This window comes from Sus scrofa, chromosome 10, assembly GCF_000003025.6.
Source record: "Sus scrofa isolate TJ Tabasco breed Duroc chromosome 10, Sscrofa11.1, whole genome shotgun sequence".
NCBI lineage: Eukaryota > Metazoa > Chordata > Mammalia > Artiodactyla > Suidae > Sus > Sus scrofa.
Window position 1 is genome coordinate 65340971 of NC_010452.4, and position 18882 is coordinate 65359852.

The following is an 18882-nucleotide window of genomic DNA, read 5'->3' on the forward strand; positions in this document are numbered from 1 at the left end:
CCCCGTGCGTGCCCGGCCCCTGCCCCCCAGGCCACCTTCCAGGGTCCCTCAGGTCCACCCTGCTGGCCGACGGTCACCGCGTGGCCCTGGGTTTTCTTAAGGAAAGGCGACTCTGCCCTCCAGCCTGCTGGGATCCAGTGGAGGAGGTGCCTGGGGAAACCAGGGGATGGCCTCTGGATTAGAAACGTGTGCTCAGTCTGGGCGGGCTGTCCTCGGAGTAGGTAAGGGGACAGCTGGGCTTGGTGGCCGCCGGGCCCTGGACGGGGTGCCTGCCTTTACTTCCAGGACAGAGGGGAGCAGGCAGGGCGCCTGGCCCCAGTGTAAGGTGGCGCTCAGCCTCAGGTTTGTGCAATTCTTCTCCTCACCCCCCCACTCCACTGTCTACACAGCAGGTTAAAGCCTCAGAGCACGGGGCAGGGTGCCCTTCCACAGCTGGCCTCTCCGGCTGTGGGTTTTCCATCTGTGGAATGGGGGTGATACAGCCCCAGCCCTTTTCCTTGGCAGGGTTTCTGTGATGACTTATGCTGGCCTGTGACCATAGCCCGCCAGCCGATCAGACAGAGACACAGAGGCAGCAGACGGCAAATGTGCCTTCCTCCCTCGCCCTGGGGTCACACATCGGTCCTTGCCGCCCCCTCGGCTGGAGGGTACGGGGAGATGCTGTGCCCGCGGTAGGAGTGGGCTCAGATCTGTGGATTCTTCAGAGCAGACTTTGTGCAGTAAACCGAGGACCCTTCTGGAGCAAACCCCCCTGTGTGCTGAGACCCCCTGCAGTGGGGAGGTCCTCCTGCCCGTGTGACACGTGTGAGAAACGACAACCTTCCACAGACCGGGGGCAAGTACGCAGGTGGCTTCTGCTCACACCAGCAGCTTGCCCCATCCCAGGCTCCAGCTGCACGCGTAACGGGGAGCCAGCTTTGTCCTCCCGGCTCAGTGCCTCCCTCGAGGGAGAGGCTCTGGCCAGGGCTCCGGGGGCATCTGGGGACTCCTGGTCGGTGAGGCTCCGGCCAGCCGCCTGGGGTCTGGGAGGACACTGCCCCTCAGAGAACAATGCAGGAGATGCCGACTTCCCGTTGGGGAAGCCGGAGTGGGTGTGGTGGTGACAGTCGCCGAGAGGTCAGCCAAGGGCTGTTGGGAAGCCGTCCCCAGACCAGGCACCACGGGACTGCCCTCCCCAGGGCCCTGGAGCCCCTCGCTAGGCATTAGGGCAGCATCTCCCATCCTGCTCCCGGGGCAGAGGTTGCTTTTCGGGTGGGGCATGCATGGCACTTCTGGGTCGACCGCTTTCAGCATCATCACAAGTCAAATTAAAGCTGCAGGTGCCAGCCTGCACTACAGATCACAGCAACGCCAGATCCAAGCCTACACCGCAGCTCACGGATCGAACCCACGTCCTCACGGATACTAGTTGGGTTCACAACCTGCTCAGCCACAATGGGAATTTCCTGCAAAATCCCTTTGTGATGACACCATCTCTGCCTTCTAGAAGATCCCAGGCTACTTACAGACAGCAAAGACCAGCAGACCAGGGACCCTGGAGCTCGCTGCCCTGGCTTGAACCCTGACCAGGCTCTCAGTGTCCGTACACCTGTGGTTCGCGCGGAACCGCTTGGGGCCTCAGCTCCGCCAGCACGTGGGGGTGAGGACAACGATGGCACCCACTCTGGCAGGGGTTGCAAACAGCACCCGACATCACACACCCAGTTTTGGCCAAAGAAATAACCCAACACTAAACGAGTGGCCGGAGAAGCCACGACAAAGAGGGAGATGGGCTCTGGTTTTAGGATCCAGCCTAGTTTCGAGTCGGAAGCAGATGGGCCCCTGGGCTGAGAGCAGCTGGGACTTGTCAGGCCGCGTAAACTGGGCCCCGCTTCTCTGACACATCAGGGAGAAAGTGCCTGGCAGGAGCCAGGCTCTGTGGAGTAGAGAGATAAGATGACCCTTCAGTCACTCCTGGGGTCCAGGGGACCTCCCCGAGTACACATGCGCGGGGAGACTCCTGGGGCCAGAAAGGGAGGGGGCGCCAGGCCATAATAAGTCCTGTTGGCAGTGCTGGGACCCTTCGCTCTGGAATCTGTCTTGACCCCAAAATGCACACGCATCAGGGAAGGTCCTGTGTCCAATCAGACGGGAGAAATAAAACAAAATAACTGGCCAAAAGGAAAACAAAGACCCAGAAGAACCGTCCCATATGAGCGGTTTATTTATTTATTTTGTCTTTTCAGGGCTGCACCCGTGGCATATGGAGGTTCCCAGGTGAAGGGTCTAATCGGAGCTGCAGCCACCAGCCTAGGCCATAGTCCACGGCAACATGGGATCTGAGCTTCGTCTGCAACCTACACCACAGCTCACAGCAACGCTGGATCCTTCACCCACTGAGCGAGGCCAGGGATCCAACCCGCAACCGCATGGTTCCTAGTCGGATTCGTTTCCGCTGCGCCACGATGGGAACTCCCCGTATGAGTGGTTTAAATCACCTCTTGGGCACTCCTCGTTGAGGGGGACACCCACACCTGCACCCCCCTTTTGGGTGTTACTGTCTTGCTTCTGCCTTAAGTAAACCATTTCTCTGCGTGCACCCCCGCACGCGCCGTCTCTCTAACCATAAACATTACACCTGCTTTCACAGTCTCTGCCTCCTTGAGACATTCTTGCTTTCAGCAGGGGGCAAGAATCAGGGCAATTCTGCTTTTAGCCTCTAGCTGGTCTAGTGGTTAGGATTCCCGGTTTTCACCCAGGCTACCCAGGTTCGATGCCTGAGCAGAGAATTAAGATCTTGCTCCAGCCATCACTCGCTGCCGTCTCTCTGAGATCAGTTTCGGTAGCTTGATTTGGGTTTGGGGAGAGGCATGTGGGCAGGAAGGTGGCTCCTATTGGGGCCGTGACAAGCAGGTAAAGACACCCCCGCCTGCGAGCCGGTATCCTGGGACAGAGGCCTGCCTCTCGCCGGGCACCGTGTGAATTGCTCATTGCTGTCCCGTGTGGGGGACGGCCCCCGAAATCCACGCCATTGGGAGAAAAGACGTTGAGAGGCCTCGGCTGAGGTTGCAGAGCGGGACAGTGTTGGCGGTGGGGAGGGGCTGGTTACAGAAAACTCTTCTAGGGACCGAGTGAGGCTGGACAAGCAGACGTTTTAGGCACACTGGGTAGTGTCTTCTTATGCCCCCCGAGACCCAGCAGGAAGAGGGGAGACCCCTGGCTGGAGACGGGAGACAAAACCGGTGGCCTCGTCCATTCAGCACGGGCTGGATGTGGCGTCGGGGTGGGAGATGTGATTTCCGGGCACCCAGGGGCTCTCAGAGTAGGGGTCACCGTGGACCAGCCCGAGGAGGGGCGGCCCTCCCGTAGGTGGGTCCCCCCAAGGGCAGCAGTGTGGGTGGGGTCTTGTGGGCTCAGGCTGGGTCCCGGGAGGGTCACCGGTTCCTCTGGCTGACAGGGCTCCCTGAGTGTCCACCTCGCCCCTATCAGGAGAGCGGGGCACGGCCTCAGGAGATGGGGGTGACCCGGAGCTTGGAGGTGGAGCTGTCTGAGCGGTCAAAGTCAGGCCCTCCAGGCACGAGCAACCCCAGCCTTTTCAAACCCGAGGCTGAGTCACTGACACCTGCAGAAACCACGGCAAACATTTACTAGGGCTTTACCCCGACTCAATCCGCCCAGAAACCCGGGGAGTGTCACGGCCACGGCGCGGATGAAACTGACACACAGAGAGCTTAACGCCGTTTCCAGGGCCACCCAGCCTGTAAATACTGCAGTCAAGCTCCAGCCCGGCTAGTTTAACTGGAGGGACACAATTACTTCCTCAAGGCAACCCCGGAGACACCCTTGACCTCACATCAGCCAGCGCACGTGTCAGGTCCACACACTCTCCCTGGGACTCCCGGCCTCTGGGCTGCGGAGCGGAGCAGGTGACGGGCGAAGGCCACAGGTGTGCTCCGCTCACGTCTGCTTTCTGAGACGCCCTGTTCCTACCAGCGCACATGGGGTTGGTGGGCGACTGGAACCCTCCAGACAATTTCTCTGCAACCAATTGCTTCCCCCCCTTCACGCATTGCTTAAAATGATGGCTTTTGGCCCATGATTCTAATGCCATCACGCCTCTTCTGCCAGGTCCGTCACTGGAAGCCCGTTAGCTCTGATACGGATGGAGGAGGCATGGGTGGCTGTAGCAGTTCCAGCAAAGGATCCTGGAAAGAGAGGGAAACCCAGGGGACTTTGGGACATCACTGTAAGTTAATAAATGGCTCAAAAAAGCCCTCCGCACAGGGCGGGCTTGCTCACGAGTGGAGATGCGAGAACGGCCTCAGGTCGTGGGTGGGGGATGGGCTGAGGCCTGGATTCAGACTCAGACCAAGGGCGGGAGTTTGAGGGCCACCCTGTGCGGATCTGAATACACACCTTACAGAGACCAAGGAGGAGCTGCCGCTGCCAGGAAGGAAGAGGCGGGCCTTTCCGACCCCCAGGCCCCTTGGATGATAAAACCCTAGCCCAGAGCTTCCGTGCCTGCCCGCTGGCATCTCTCACAAGCGTCCTACCCTAATAATCTATTTCTTGCCTATGACTTCGTCTCTCCCTGAATCCTTCTGCGAGGAGTCAGGAAGAACCTGAACTCAGTGAGTCCAGACACGGGGTGAGCGATTCTAATTTAAAACTGTGGGTTTAGGTCTCAGTCTGGGGTTAGGCCGGGTTCGAGTCCCAGTCTGTGCTCTGACCAGGTTCAGCCCGTTTGTGCTGTCAGTTCAGCTCGGTCTTGCACGTCCGTGTCACCTGTGGGTCTGAGTGGCACGACTTCATTCTAGTCTCAGGTTGAAACAGAGCAGCACCTTGGGCGCAGGCCCTCTCTCTTCAGCTGCTCTTCCTCCGTCAAGTGCACACCCGCCCCGTGACCCTCACGCTGCTCCTCCACTTGGGGAACTTCCCCGTGTTGTCTTCAAAGCCAGCGGAGCGGAACAAGCCTGAATCTGAGATTCAGACTACAGCGCGGGCTTTGGAAGGCCAGGGGCCAGCAGCAGCCATTGCCAAGGCAACCAGGGTGCACAAAAGAGGGACAGAAAAGAGCTGAGGCTCTGGACTGGCCTCCAGGGGTCAAGGAGTTGAGGGGAGGCCCAAGGGTCGGGCCCAGTCCACTGTTCAGGAGAAACTTGCTCCAAATGTCCACAGCGGGTCCCGCCTGCTCCGGGCAGCCAGCACCCACCACGGCGCCCGCTGCGCCCTTCTGACAGCTGTCCCCAAGCGTCTGCTGGGGCAGAGGCCCGCCCGCCTGCACCCGAGGGTCCCTTTCTTTCTACACATGTCCCCCCACTTCTCTCTTCCTCTTTTGGGACTCTTTCCCCCTCCTTTCCCAGGTATGGGAACATGAGACTCAAAAGACAGACGGTGAAGCAGAAAATAAAAATCGGATGAAATCAAGGCCTGGGAGGGAGGGGGTCCCCTTGGGGGGTTCCCCAGCATCCTCAGCACCTGGACCTCCGACTGGCCCGTGCCAGCAACGTGAGACCCAGGTCAGGGTTGGTAAGACACCCCCACGAGGACCCCCTGGGGAGTCCGAGGGGCTTCGCCCTTGGAAGACCTGGAGAGACGCGGCCCTGCCCTGCCTTTGCTCTGTGCCCAGCCCCCGCCCCAGCTGCTCCCCTGCAGCCGCATCAGGGGGCAGCCTTCCTGCAGCCCCAGGGGCTTTGTCCCGTGGGGGGCTGGTCCCTGCGAGTGTCCCCAGGAGCTGTCCCCTCTGAGGATTTCTGCACGTCCTGGGAGGGCGCAGGGTAGGGGCTGGCGGGCTGTCTCCTGTGTGTTCATTCGTAAATCCTACCCGAGCTGTGGAGCCTTTGAAACCTTTGAAGTTGGGGGGTCTGCTGCTGAGGAAGGGGCCCCGGGCTGAGGGAGTGACAGCAATGCAGAGGGCACCCACCGCCCCCTGGTCACGAGGTCCTGAGGCCTTCATAAGGCCTGGCTTCCTGTCATTTTTGTTAAGTCGGGGTTTCCGTATACGCAGTGTGTGTCACGCAGGTCGGCTTTCTTGGTTCGTATGTACACGCTGAGCCTGCGTGGAGATACTCTAGAGCAAGCAGTAGGCGTGTGTGTGTGCGTGTGCAGGCATGTGCACGTGTGTGTGTGCATGAGTGAATGTGCCTGTGTGTTGACAGAGAGACCAGGAGGAGAGCAGACGTCAGAGACCAAGGCAGAGGTGGTGGGGCGTGTGCAGGTGCGTGTGTACGCTTGTGCAGGGGGCTCAGGTTTCTGCGGGAAGAGGGGCCGGGGGTCTTTGGTGGGCCCTTATCTGGGAGAGGGGTCCACGCCCCTGGGGACAGAGGCCTCTCCGGGTACGTGCGTGTGCACAGGTGGAGGACGGCTCAGGAGGGACGAGCCGGGGCCTGTGTGTGGGCACAGGTGTGTCCTGGGAGTGTGCGGGCACCGAGGAGGCGGGCAGCAGACCTGCTCCGGCTCAGGTCATTAGGAAGGAATATCTTCTCATAGGGTCACTGCCACCTCGCTCACCTGGAGAGCCTTCCAGCCCAGGAGTCACCATGCACTGAGAATCGCCTCTGTGGCTGGGCGCTGGGGGATGAGAGACAATCCCTGCCCTCGGGGGGGTCCCTGTGAGGGGACAGAGGCCACGGCCATGTGGCCAGGAGCGGGGAGTGAGCCTCACACTGACCCAGGGCGCCGCTGCTTCACACGCGCTCGCTGGGCTAATCCCGCGGCGCGGAGTTTAGAAACGAGGAAACAAAGCCTCTGCTCCCAAAGCCGCCGGATCGGAGGCGAGCCCAGCTCCCCGCCACGGCCACCCTGGCCTCTCGGAAGCACAGGCTGGGAGGAGGCTTTTCAAGAGGCAGGGGAGGCCTGTGCCAGGGCAGGTGTGGAGAAGGGACACCATCCCGCCAGTCTGGCACGGGGGTGCGGGCCAGGCCTGGCACCAGGAGGAAGTGTGCGGCAGTGGGCGGTGGGTCTGGTCTCACCTGAGGGTCTCTTCACCCTTGTCATGGTCACAGGACGGTGACGACATCTGAGGAAGAGCGGGCACTGGCGAGCTCATGGTGGGGTGGGCACGCTGATCCGTGTCAGTCATTGACACGCTGGCCTCTGGTGAGAGGCACAGGGGCATGACAGGCAAGAGCCTAACCGGCCACTGCGGCCTTGGGCGAGCCTGTCCCCTGCCTCCACCTCCTCCTGTGACGCGCATGGCAGCAGGTCTGGCCTCGCAGGGCCGTGAGGGGCCTGAGGGGTGCGCTGTGCCGGTGCCTGGAACATTCTAAGTGCTGGGCACTGCTGTCCCGGCAGCGTCAGAGCCCCGGACTCTCTCCCAGGCAGGTGACGTCCTCACAACCTCTGAGCACCCCTGTCTTCTCCAAAGTCCTCGTCGGTCCCTTACGCCGAGCTGGAGGCTGGTTCAGAGTAGCCTTCCCTGGCGGCCTCAGCCAGGCCGTCCGCTCAGGGGGACAATGAATGTGACGCGCCCAGCAAGAGCGGTGGCCAGAGGTCCCTGGGGCTCCAGTCCTACCCCCTCCCAGACTCTTCTGCACAGGAAACCCTTAGCCCGGCAGGTCCAGGCAGGTGAATGAGCACATGAACTCCCCATCCCCCCACCCGGGAGAACCAAGCACGCAGACTTAAACACCTGCGCCCACTGGCCCCAAGCCCTCCCCTCCTGGTCTCTGCCAAGTACAGACCCACGTGGCAGCGTCTCAGACGGAGCTTGAGATCCTGACCAGGAGGGGCCAGGTCCTGTCGGCGCAGTTGACCCCCTGCCTTTTAAACGAGCCACTTGCCCGGCACCGGTTCCCTCTTCCCACGTCTCACTTGTGTCGGAGGCCTGGCCTCCCGCTCCGTCCTTGTTGAAACAAGGTTTGTTAGGCGCCGCGTGACTCAGAGGTCCCGTCATCCGTCATCCCCTTGAACTTGGCAACGCCTTTATCTCTCTGAACTTTGGGCTCTTCACACAGCTAAGCAGGCGGGCGCAGCCGAAGTGACCAGTTTGTATTTTGTGGGCGGAAAAGCCTGTGAACCCACCCGGCAGGGAGGCCAGCGCCACCCTCCCTGGCATCAGGGCTGCGAAGGGGCCAAGCCTTCGCCTTCCTGTTCCTCCCCAGGCCCGGCTCACCCAGCCTAAGTTGTGCTGACTCTGGTTCAGAGGCCGGCAAAGTGCAAAGGTGGCCGTGACAGGGAGGGGGAGAGGGCTAACAGGGCCCCTCTAGCCTGGGGCCCTCGAGGCACTGTGCACGCTCTGAGCATGCGGCCAGGTGAGCCCCGCCCTGGGGAGGCCCCCAGGCAGCCTTGCCCTTACCAAGTCCACGGCCCAGGGCGGGAGAAAAAGGACACAGATGCAGCCACATTCAGCTTGGTGGTCACTCCCCATTCCTGCCCCCGCCCCCACCCAGAATCTCATGTTCAGGCCGCTTTGCTCCAGCGGAAGGGTTTCCTGACCCCGGTGGGAGCAGGTGTGCCCACCTCCTCGGGGGTGCGGGCAGGAGGGCACTTATCCTCCACTCCCCCATCCCACAGGCCTGGCGGGACCTTGGCCCTGACCACGCCTCAGCTGGATTTCCTTGTCCTCTGCTTCCCAAACCCCAGACACAGCAAGCAGGCAACACATTGCGGGAATAAAGATCGCACGTAGCGAAATAAATTCATCAGTAACTTTGGCTCCTTCACCCACCTGAAGGAGACCCGAACCCTGTGCACAGAGCACATGAGATGACTGCAAGAATTCTCCCCTCCAGCCCGGCCACCCGAGCTGCACCGCCCATGAGAACCAGGGGCTGTGGCTCGGGAGTGCAGGGTCCCCACCAACAAGGACCTGGGCCTTCGTCCCGGAGGCACCTGGCCCGGGGCCCAGGCAGTGATTGGTCAGAGTGTCCACGCTGGACCGTGCACGTTCCTGACCACACGTAGGCCACCCACAGACACGAACACACGTTTGTGTAAATGCGTGACGTGGGAGCCACGTCCTTCTTGGTAAATAGAACTTTATCTGGAGTGATGGGCTCGGGGCACAGCCCTCCACCTGCAGAGCCCCCACCCTGTGGTCCAGAGAGGTTGAGCGGCTTGTCCAGATCACACAGCTGGCAACCCGAGATGCCCCACGGCCCCTCCCAGGCCAGATGGAGGCAAGAGCCCCAAGGCCCCTTGTTCTGACTGAGAGCAGAGGTGTTGGGGGGGGGCTGTCCCTTAGTGACAACGGGGCACACAGAAGCAATACCAGCCCAGGCCAAAGGGGAGCGGGTGGCAGATGCCCGTTTCCTCTCTAGATGTTCACTCACCCCACCACTTTCTGTCTTTGGAGAAGATTTGCCTTTTAGAAAAATTTTAAATTATGGTTAACTTACAATGCTGTGCCAATTTCTGCTGTACAGCAGTGACCCATTCATGTGTGTGTGTGTCTGTATGTGTGTGTGTGTATACGTGTGTATGTGTCTGTGTGTATGTGTGCATGTGTGTACGTGAGTCTGTGTGTATATGTGTCTGTGCATATGTGTGTTGTCTGTGTGTATGTGTGTGTGTTTATATGTGTCTGTATGTAAATGTGTGTGTATGTGTTTATGTGTCTGTGTATATGTGTGTGTGTGTGTGTGTGGTGTCTGTGCGTGTCTGTGTGTATATGTGTGGTGTGTGTGTGTGTGTGTGTGTATGTGTGTCTGTGTGTGTCTGTGTGTATTCCCTTTCTTGTGTTCTCTTCCGTCATGTTCGATCCCGAGAGACTGGATGGAGCTCCCTGTGCTGTACAGCAGGACCTCGCAGCCCATCCACCCTAAAAGGGATAGTTTGCATCTAACTGACCCCGACTCCCCATCCACCCCCCCCCCTTTTGGACAAGCTTTGTGATCACGGTAACACATTAAAGGATCGGGTCGCCATCGTTTAAAGATGAATAAAGAAGCTTGGAGTTCCCGCCGTGGCGCAGTGGAAAGGAATCCAACTAGGAGCCATGAGGATGTGGGTTCCATCCCTGGCCTCGCTCAGTGGGTTAAGGATCTGGAATTGCCGTGAGCTGTGGTGTAGGTCGCAGATGTGGCTTGGATCTGGCGTTGCCGTGGCTGTGGTGTAGGCTGGCAGCTGTAGCTCCAATTGGACCCCTAGCCTGGGAACCTCCATATGCCGTAGCTGCAGCCCTAAAACAATAAAATAAAATAAAAAAAGAAGCTCATTTGAGTTGCAGAGAGACCTACAACAGCTTCTCTAGAACGAGCGTGGAAGCTCGGCTCCACCTTGCCCTCCTTCTGGGCCTTTCCCGTCACAACCTGCCCACTTGTCCTTGGATGGAAGGGAAGCAGGACTAGAGAGATGAGTGTCGGGTACCCACGAGCTCGTGAGCAGTTCTACCGTCCCTGGCAACATAATTCTGTGATCCAGTTAAAATACTTGCTTCCATCAAGCTTTTGACCTGGTGGCCCCACTTTGGAAATGTCAGGCCTTGAGGTTGGCGGAGAAAGGACTTGGGGAAGGCGGGCTTCCAAGGGCATGATGCTCGTTATTTCATTCAAGTAACCAACCGGCGGACTGGCAGCAACCCAGTGTCGACTGGGTGCCTCCTGTCTGCACAGACATCTGTTAAGCAAAGTGCACAATCACACCTGGGCAGGTGACCAAGGCCAGTTGTGGAAGATGCTGCCGTTCCACCTTGATCTCTGGGAATGGGGGGAGGACACACACGGCACTAAAGAGAGGTCCCCCTGGAGGAAGCCCTCAGAGCCAGTGCTGCCCCAGCATCACCTGCCCCAGCATCACCTGCCCCAGCATCACCTGCCTCAGCATCACCTTCTTGGAGGTGGATCCCTTCCCCGACCCCCAGGTCAGATCTTCAGACGGATGGGCTCTGGCGGACGTCTTGACAGCAACCGCATGAGAAATACAAATGCTAAGCTAGTCCTGAAGCTGTGACTGCAGAAACTCTGGGAGAAGATAAAAGTTTATTTTTGTTTCAAGTTGTTAAATGTCAGGGCCGTTTGTTACGTGGCAATAGAGGCAGTACACGGCCTGCAGGGCTCTGCAGGTCTGCCCTTGCACCTCCATCATTTCTAGAAGCTTCTTTCCTTTGCTTAGCGCCTCCCCCACAAACCCTCCTCCAGCCACACTGGACTCTTTGCTGAATATGTCTTAAGTTCTTCCCTGTGTATTCCTTTTGCTTGGAAATGAGCGAAATTAGAATTCATATAATTTATAATGAATTATAACCTATAGACCATAAATTATAATACGAATCATAGTTATAATTATAACTCATTTATAGTCAATATAATAACTTCTATTTATGCCTGAGATTTATGGTTTCTTGGTGGAAAAACATATCTTTCCAGTTGTGTGGAATTGTGATTATCCTCCCCGAAGAGGCAAACAAGAAAGGGAGGAAGTCCCAGGGCGTGTGGATTTATCCACATATGATCCAGGAAGTGGATAATTCATAAACATGTTTTATTTGAACACATAGGCATAAGGAAATAATACGTTCATTGTTTAAGACCAAACGAGGAATTCCAAATCTCAGCTCCAGAAAGAACATCTCTCGGTGGGAACGGCTGATGTGGTCATCGGCTTCTAGGATCCCCCCCAGGACTCCTCGTCCTGACATTCATGCCTCATGTAATGCGTTCCCCTTGGGTGTGGGCTGGACCCAGTGACTTGATAATACAGAATACAGAGAAGGATGGGAAGGCGTCTCTGAGATTGGGTTACGAAGAGATGGGACATTCTTGTGCCTTGACTTGTTCATGCTGCTGCTAACCATCCGCTGTGTTGTGTGCTAACCTTTGGAGGGGGCCCTAAGCTGAGGAATGCAGGGTGCCCCCCGGCCACCAGTCAACAAGAAACAGTGGGTCTTGCCCACAGGCTCACGAGGGGCCCCGCCCTGCCTAAGCTCATTGAGGGGAGCTTGGAGTTAGAGCCCCACCGGTTGAGTCTGCAGATGCACCATAGCCCATGATGCCCTTCCAGGACCCAGCTCAGCCACACCTGGACTCCTAGCCCACAGACACTAGGAGATGATAAATGTCCTTTCAGGCTGCGGCTTGCCGGAATCTCTTACTGAGCAACATGTAACTAACTGATGCATGGGGTGACCTAATGGCCATTTGGGATTTTCTCCTCTAAGTGCTGATGCCAATGGCACTAGCTAGCCCTCAACCCAGGTCACGCCCAGTAAACTCTTGGTTAAAGCAGTGACCACTGTCTCTAACCACAGCTGGTCTTTGTCATCAGCCGGGGGAATGGAAAACAACAGCAAAACGACAAAACAACAACTGGTGCCTGGCTTCCACCCCCAGAGAGTCTTAATTAATTGTCTGGGCGTGTGGTCTGGGCCTTGAGGGTTTTCGAAGCCCCCAGGAGAGTCTAACTCGGACTAAAGTTTGTTAATGGGGTGATGCAGACAATAGAGGTCCCCTTACTTCCTCTTTTCGCAGTTAAAGGAGTACATCCTCATTAGCTGCGGATTCCGTATTTGCGAGTTCACCTATTTGCTAAAATGTATTGGCAACCATATCAATATACACAGCACTTTCAGACTTACTTGTGATCATGCACCGAGCGGCAAAAATTTGGATCACTCAACACACATACTCCCAGCTGAGGCCATGCCCTGTCTTCTCTGTCTAGCTCTGAAAAACGTCCTTTTTGCTGCCGGTTTAGTGCCATCTTTTCCTCATTGCTGTGCTTTCCGTTGGTGGCTTCGCCCCATGTGCAGGGCCAAAGTGCTGGCCGGTGGTCCAGATGCACTAAGGCAGCGATGCGAGTTACAGAGAAAACACATGCGTGGGATGAGTTTTGCTCAGGTGTGAGTCACGGTACTGGGGCGCTCAAGTTCAGTGCGAATGAGTCAACAATATACACTAAGTGAGGCGTCTGGCACAGAAACCCACAAAACAAGGTTACTTATGGACAGGATAATGGAAACGTGTCCTGAGCGGCTCACAGAAGCCTAGTTCTGTATTTCCCCCCGGAGCGATGGCTTAGTGTCTGCTAATTCCGTGTTAGTGGCGACTTTAACGAAGGGAGCTACCCTGATGACGATAAGCAACCGTACTTTGTCTAATACCAAGTGAGACAGAAAGGAAAGACATGGAGAGCGTCCAACACGCATAAAACAAATTTGATTACAAAGTCCGGGACAAACTGTCTTTTATTACTATTCACCTAGATACGCATCTCCCAGCCCTTAGAGGTTACATCATTTCGCAGGTGTGGTACTTGGGCCTCATTCTGCCAGCCTCTCTCTGCAGTTCAGGGGGTATTTGTGACACCTCTATGCTCAAAGCCAAGAGAGTTGAGACGGTCTCTGAGGTGCATGTCCTCTGATCACTTATTCTATTTTTCTAGGAGGATGTGACATGACGCAGGGAAGTGTACAAAGCCGCACAGGTTGGTGGACTTTTTTACATGCGGATACACCTGTGAAATCACCCCTGGATCAAGGTTTAAAGTCACTTTACATCTCTGATCCTCTGATTACTTTTGATCTGAGCCACGCACCTCCTTTACCTGGTGAGCCATTAGGAATGACCTCACCTGTTGGCAAGACCACACCTCCTCTACACCCAGGTGTGGCTTTGCTATTCAGGCTCATTAACGTGGCCATAAATTAATAAAATACACGTGATAGCATTCCTATCCCAAAACAAAATGCACACATGTGTCAGAAAGGGAGGGTTATTCCCTTCAACCATGATGAAAAATACAGCATTACTTAGTGAGCTGATTCTCTTAAAAGGATTCCTTAAAGAAGACAAGTTTTAAGTAAGGGAGTATTCCCCGCATCGCCGGGCAAAAATTTACGGATGCTTACTTCAACATATGTATTGAAATCTACACCTTCCGAATATTTTTTTGCCTGACAAATACTTGGGTAGCCTCTTGAGAAATCAAAAGTGTGCAGTACATTTGCTTCCCACAAGACAAAGGAAGGTTTGCGAGAGGCTTTTCATTCATTCTGTGAATTTACGACTAATTTTGAGCAAAATCACCCATCAAAGCAGTTGCTGATTGTGAGTGAGAGAAATCTTCAAAGCAGTTTTTATTTTTTGTAACACGGAGGGGGTGTGTGTATTTAAAAATATATAGGAAGGTCCTAGAGATGACCATACTCAGGTAAGTCAGAGAGAGACAAACATCGTATGATGTCACTTCTATGTGGAATCTAAAATATGGTGCAGATGAACTTATTTACAAGACAGAAACAGACTCACAGACCCAGAAAGCAAAGTTGTGGTTACCAAAGGGGGAGGGGGGTGGATAAGCTAGAACTTCGGGATTAGCAGACACAGACTACTGCATATAAAGGAGATAAACAACAAGGACCTACTGCCGGGCACAGGGGACTGCAGTCAGTATCTCGTAATAAACTATCACGGAAAAGAATGTGAAGAAGAGTGTGTATTTGCATATGTGTAACTGAGTCACTTTGTTGTACAGCAGAAATGAACGCAGCTTGTAAATTAACTATACTTAAATATCTATGTGTGTGTATGTGTGTATACTCACCTATGTTTTAAGATCTTGCACTGGAGGTCTTTTGCTGTGCAGGAAACCAGAACACTCCGTTTTATCACAGGAGAAGCCAACACCAAAGGCAAATAACCTATTTCCTGCCCCCAGGGAAGACTTTTTCCTGCCCCACCTCCCAGGCGTCCCAGCCAGGAAGAAACAAATGCAAGGAGAAGTCATGGCTGATCCTAGGGGGAGGCTGAGTTTTGACTCACTCTGACTAACACGGGACAAGAACAAGCCCCCGCCTGTGGGCCCACTCCTGGGAGGAGGGGGGAGGGCTGTCATGGTGACGAGCAGTGAGAAAATGAAGGAGAAGGAGAATTTTGGTTTAGAAGGAAATATGAGTAGTCCCCACTGTGGCTCAGCGGTAACGAACCCCACTAGCATCCATGAGGACTCGGGTTGGATCCCTGGCCTCTCTCAGTGGGTAAAGGATCTGGCATTGTGGTGTAGGTCGCAGATGTGGCTTGGACCCTGTGTTGCTGTGGCGGAGACCCACAGATGCAGCTGTGGACCTAAAAAGACCAAACCTCCCCCCGCCCCAAAGTCTTTTTTGGTTGCCCTGTGGCATGTGGAGTTCCCAGGCCAGGGATCAGATCCGAGCTGCTCTTGGGACCTACACACCAGCTGTGGCAACGCCAGATCCTTTAACCCGCCGGGCGGCTGGGGAATCCCTGCAGAGACACCGCCAATCCCATTGCACCACAGCGGGAACTCCATGAAAGGAGTCTTAGGAGGAGGGAGAACACGGACAAGGATACGGGAGGAGGTGGGAGAGAAAGGCGGAGGGAGCATCTGAAGGTCCAGAGCTGAGGCCCTATCACGTGGTTATGGAAACCCGGCCTCTAAAGCAGCCGGCGGAGGAGCAGAAACCGTAGCCTGGCTCGGGGACCCCCAGGGTGCATGGGGGAGACCATGGGTGCCCTGCGGCTAGGTGAGAAGTCTGTTGGCAGGTCCCCAGCTCCCGTGTTAGAGTCCTCCGCGGTTTTGTCCACATTGGATTTGAATGTGTATGTTTCCATGTTGTGACTTTTCTGGAGAAGGGGAAGGAAATGCCTTCTCCTCGCCCTGGGTCTCCGGCGAGAGGCTCCACGTTCTGCCTCTTCTCTTTAAAGATCGTGGGGCCTCCTCGCCATCCAGATCCTCAGAAATGAAGGGAAAACAATCCGCCCCAAGGAGCACGACTTTCGCGGCACCGTTTCCCGGCTCTCCTCCTCCCCCGGGGCGGGGCGGGGGTGGGGGTCTGGGAGTGAGAAGCAGGTGTGCGGGGAGGGCGTCCCAGGGGTCCGCAGGCACTTGGGCGCTGGGATCTGGGGATGAGCCGGTGGAGTGTCCCCAGGGGGCGCTGGTGAGCACCGGGCTGCATGAGGGATCAGCTGCCACTAAAAGGCTGGGAGCGGGTGCTGCCCTAACCAGTAGCAATGGGATTCTCCCAATCAAGACGAGAACGTACCAGGGCTCCTCCTGGAAACCAGAAGCCCGTGGATCTCAAGGAAAGGTCCCTCAGGCTCGAGGGAAGGCTCCGGGGGACCACGATGCGCCAGCCACAGTGGGGGTGGGACAGGTCTACCCTCAAGCACCTGGCATCGCTTCTCTTCTGCCCTGCTGGTTGTCTGCAGAAGCTGAGCTCCGTTGCATGCCTGTAGCCCAGCCACCCTCACCAGCGCCTTGTCTCTGCTCCAAGCCCCAGGGTCACAGTCCCACAGCCCCCACCACCCCCTCCACCAGCACATCTGCAAGCCTCAGGGGAGGGCAGGGGGGATAATGGGGACGTGATAGAAGAGGCTGAGCCTCACCTCCGGTGTCTCATCCTACCTGCCTCCCCGCGCCTGTCGGAGCGGCTGACTCCTCCCTGAGTCACGATTTTTCAGCCAGAGACACCTCATTCCCCCCGCTCTGCCCCACAGCGGCTCCTTAAGCCTCTTCATCTGCACTGAGGACATTCTGAAGCCAGGCACCCAAACCTCGAACCTCGTCTCCTTCTGCAGCAGGACAGATGTGTGTGTGTGTGTGTGTGTGACTGATGGGCGCGGATGGAAGCGTGGGGTGGGCGGCTTTGTCATGGGACTCAGTGCTCAACTTTCCAGAAGGCTCTGGGAAATCAGGGTAGCCCCCAACACCCCTGGGCCAGTGAAGACTGGCTAGGGCTTCAAAGAGTCTTATTGGCAAGTGTTTTAACAAAAAGACCCAGGGCTCATTTATATAGGTGTTCTAGAAACTTTTCCCCCAACCATCACCGAAGGCAAAGACAGAAGGACGTTTGCTATGCTGGCCTCTGTGCCGGCCGCCACCGCCACCTCCAGGAGGTCACTCTGTGGCGGATGCAGCATTTCCCTGACTCAACAGAAGCTAGAACCATGACCCTCCCACCGCGAGTGTAGACCCAGAGCAGCCCAGGCAAGGCCTTCCCGGAGGCACCAACCTCCTAGACGTCAATTCCAGCTCTGTCTGGTTCAGCTGACCCAGCCAGCCAGGTTCCCTGAATCCCTGACAGCAGGACACCGGAGATTTACAGAGGAGACGTGAAATAAAGAGAAACTCCAAAATGGTGTTACTCGCATGAGTTTGAACCTCTTGCCCCGCCAACATTTTCTTAAATTTGATATGTCTCTTAACGTTTTGTTGGAAGACTTTACACGGAAAGCAGAAACCAGCCCCCATGCAGCACCCTGTGTTCCATCTTTGGCCACACTGATCAACTCGTAACCAGACTTATTTTATCCATAGTCCCTTTATCCTCCCAAACTATCTATCTATCTAATTTATTTTGCTTTTTAGGGCTACGCCTGCGGCAAATGGAGGTACCCAGGCTAGGGGTCGAATCGGAGCTACAGCTGCTGGCCTAGGCCACAGCCACAGCAACGCGGGATCCGAGCTGTGTCTGCGACCTACACCACAGCTCACGGCAACGCCGGATCCTTAACCCACTGAGCAAGGCCAGGGATCGAACCCGACACCTCATGGTTCCTAGTCAGATTCATTTCCGCTGCGCCACAACAGGAACTCCCCAAACTATGTTTAAGTGAATCTCGACAACAATCATTCCATCCTTAAAAAACTCAGTGTGGAATTCTGAGCAAAGCCTTTTTTTAAAATTAGAATTTCCGGGTAGGGAGGAAAGTGAGCTATTGGCGTTTCTCTAACTATGTCTAATAAAGTTTGAAAAGAAGGAAAAAGAGGTGAAATAGACATCTACAATTCCTGTAAAACTTGCACATAAATAAGGGGTCTTGGGGGGTCTCGTGGGGTTAGGTTGGAGGTGGGACCCCAAACGCCTTGCCCGCTCCTTTCTGGCTGCTGGTGTGGGAGGCTGCACAGGGTGGGGCCGTGGGGGGTCTCCAATGGCTGATCTGGAGGAGAGGGAGAGGGGCGGTGGTCAGCTCTCCAGCTGGGCCCATCTAGTCCCCCCCCGCCCTGCAGCTGTTCCCAGGAGGATGTAGGCCTGGGCTCCAGGCTTGAGGAGTGCTGGTCTCGGTGGCAGCCACGGCTTCAGGAACAAGAGGACAGGAGGCGGTGGGTACCCAGGCTTGATAGGAGCCGCTGGACGAGCTACAGAGCCTACTAGACACCCCAGGAGACGGTCCACCTTTTGTGACAGGGGTGTAGCAGTCAGACGCTTCCCTGCCCTGAGGGCTGCCAGGGTGAATGTGGACTGGGTATGGAGATAAACTCTTGGTGGAGGGTTGGGGTGGGGGTTGGGGCACAGGCTGGTGGGGGCAAGGGGGGCAGGGCTCAGAGGCAGCGTGAACTTGGGAGGGTCAGGAGAGGCGCATGCCTGGGGGGGGCGGGGAGACTTCATCACTCGGAGCTTTTGACTCTGGGAAGCGTCCTTCCTGCACCTGTTTCCTCATCTGTAAAATGGACCTCTCTCCCCACAGTGTGCTGTGAAGCTCGAGGAACTAATTCATGCAAAATGCTTCAAACATCACCTCAGGCTTAGCGCCTGGGGATGCTAGGTATTGCTGTGATTATTTTTATCATTATTGTCACTGTGGGATGGGGATGAGAAGTCAGAGGAGACCTGACCACCAGTAAAGTCCACACCTGGGGCACCTGTTCGAGCCCCCGCCTGCGCGTGTTCTGCCTCCCCTTTCCCATCACTGCCCAGCAGAACAGGATGACCTGTCAGCAGGTGTTCAGCGAGCAGGTGGCATGAAGGAGGGAATGAACCCGACGCAGGCTTTCCCGCCCCCTGCCCCCAACCCCCGTACCCTCTGGGTTCACAGGCATGCATGGCATCTGCTCACTGCTTTCCTGGGCGGCCACAGGGTGGGAGTGGACGCGCAGAATGAGTCTGACCGCAGGTGTACGCGGACCCCCCACTCTGCCCGGACCCACCTCACGGCGGGGGGCGGGGGGCGGAAGCTGGTGGTCGTCTCACTGAAGATACCCAGCGGCCCCGCCGGGGAGCACACT

General features: G+C 56.4%; 1 protein-coding gene across 6 annotated transcripts in view; it reads right to left on the bottom strand.

The window, feature by feature from the left end:
- Window positions 1-18882, bottom strand: part of LOC106505208 — a 93320-nt gene that overhangs the window by 60391 nt on the left and 14047 nt on the right. The window contains exon 4 of one of the 6 annotated variants that reach the window (XR_001299385.2): window positions 2334-4184. The exons of the other annotated variants lie outside the window; for them this stretch is intronic. The gene's annotated coding sequence lies outside the window, so the exon portion shown is untranslated. Of the gene's footprint in view, window positions 1-2333; window positions 4185-18882 lie in introns of those variants that run through there. 6 annotated transcript variants of the gene reach the window in all.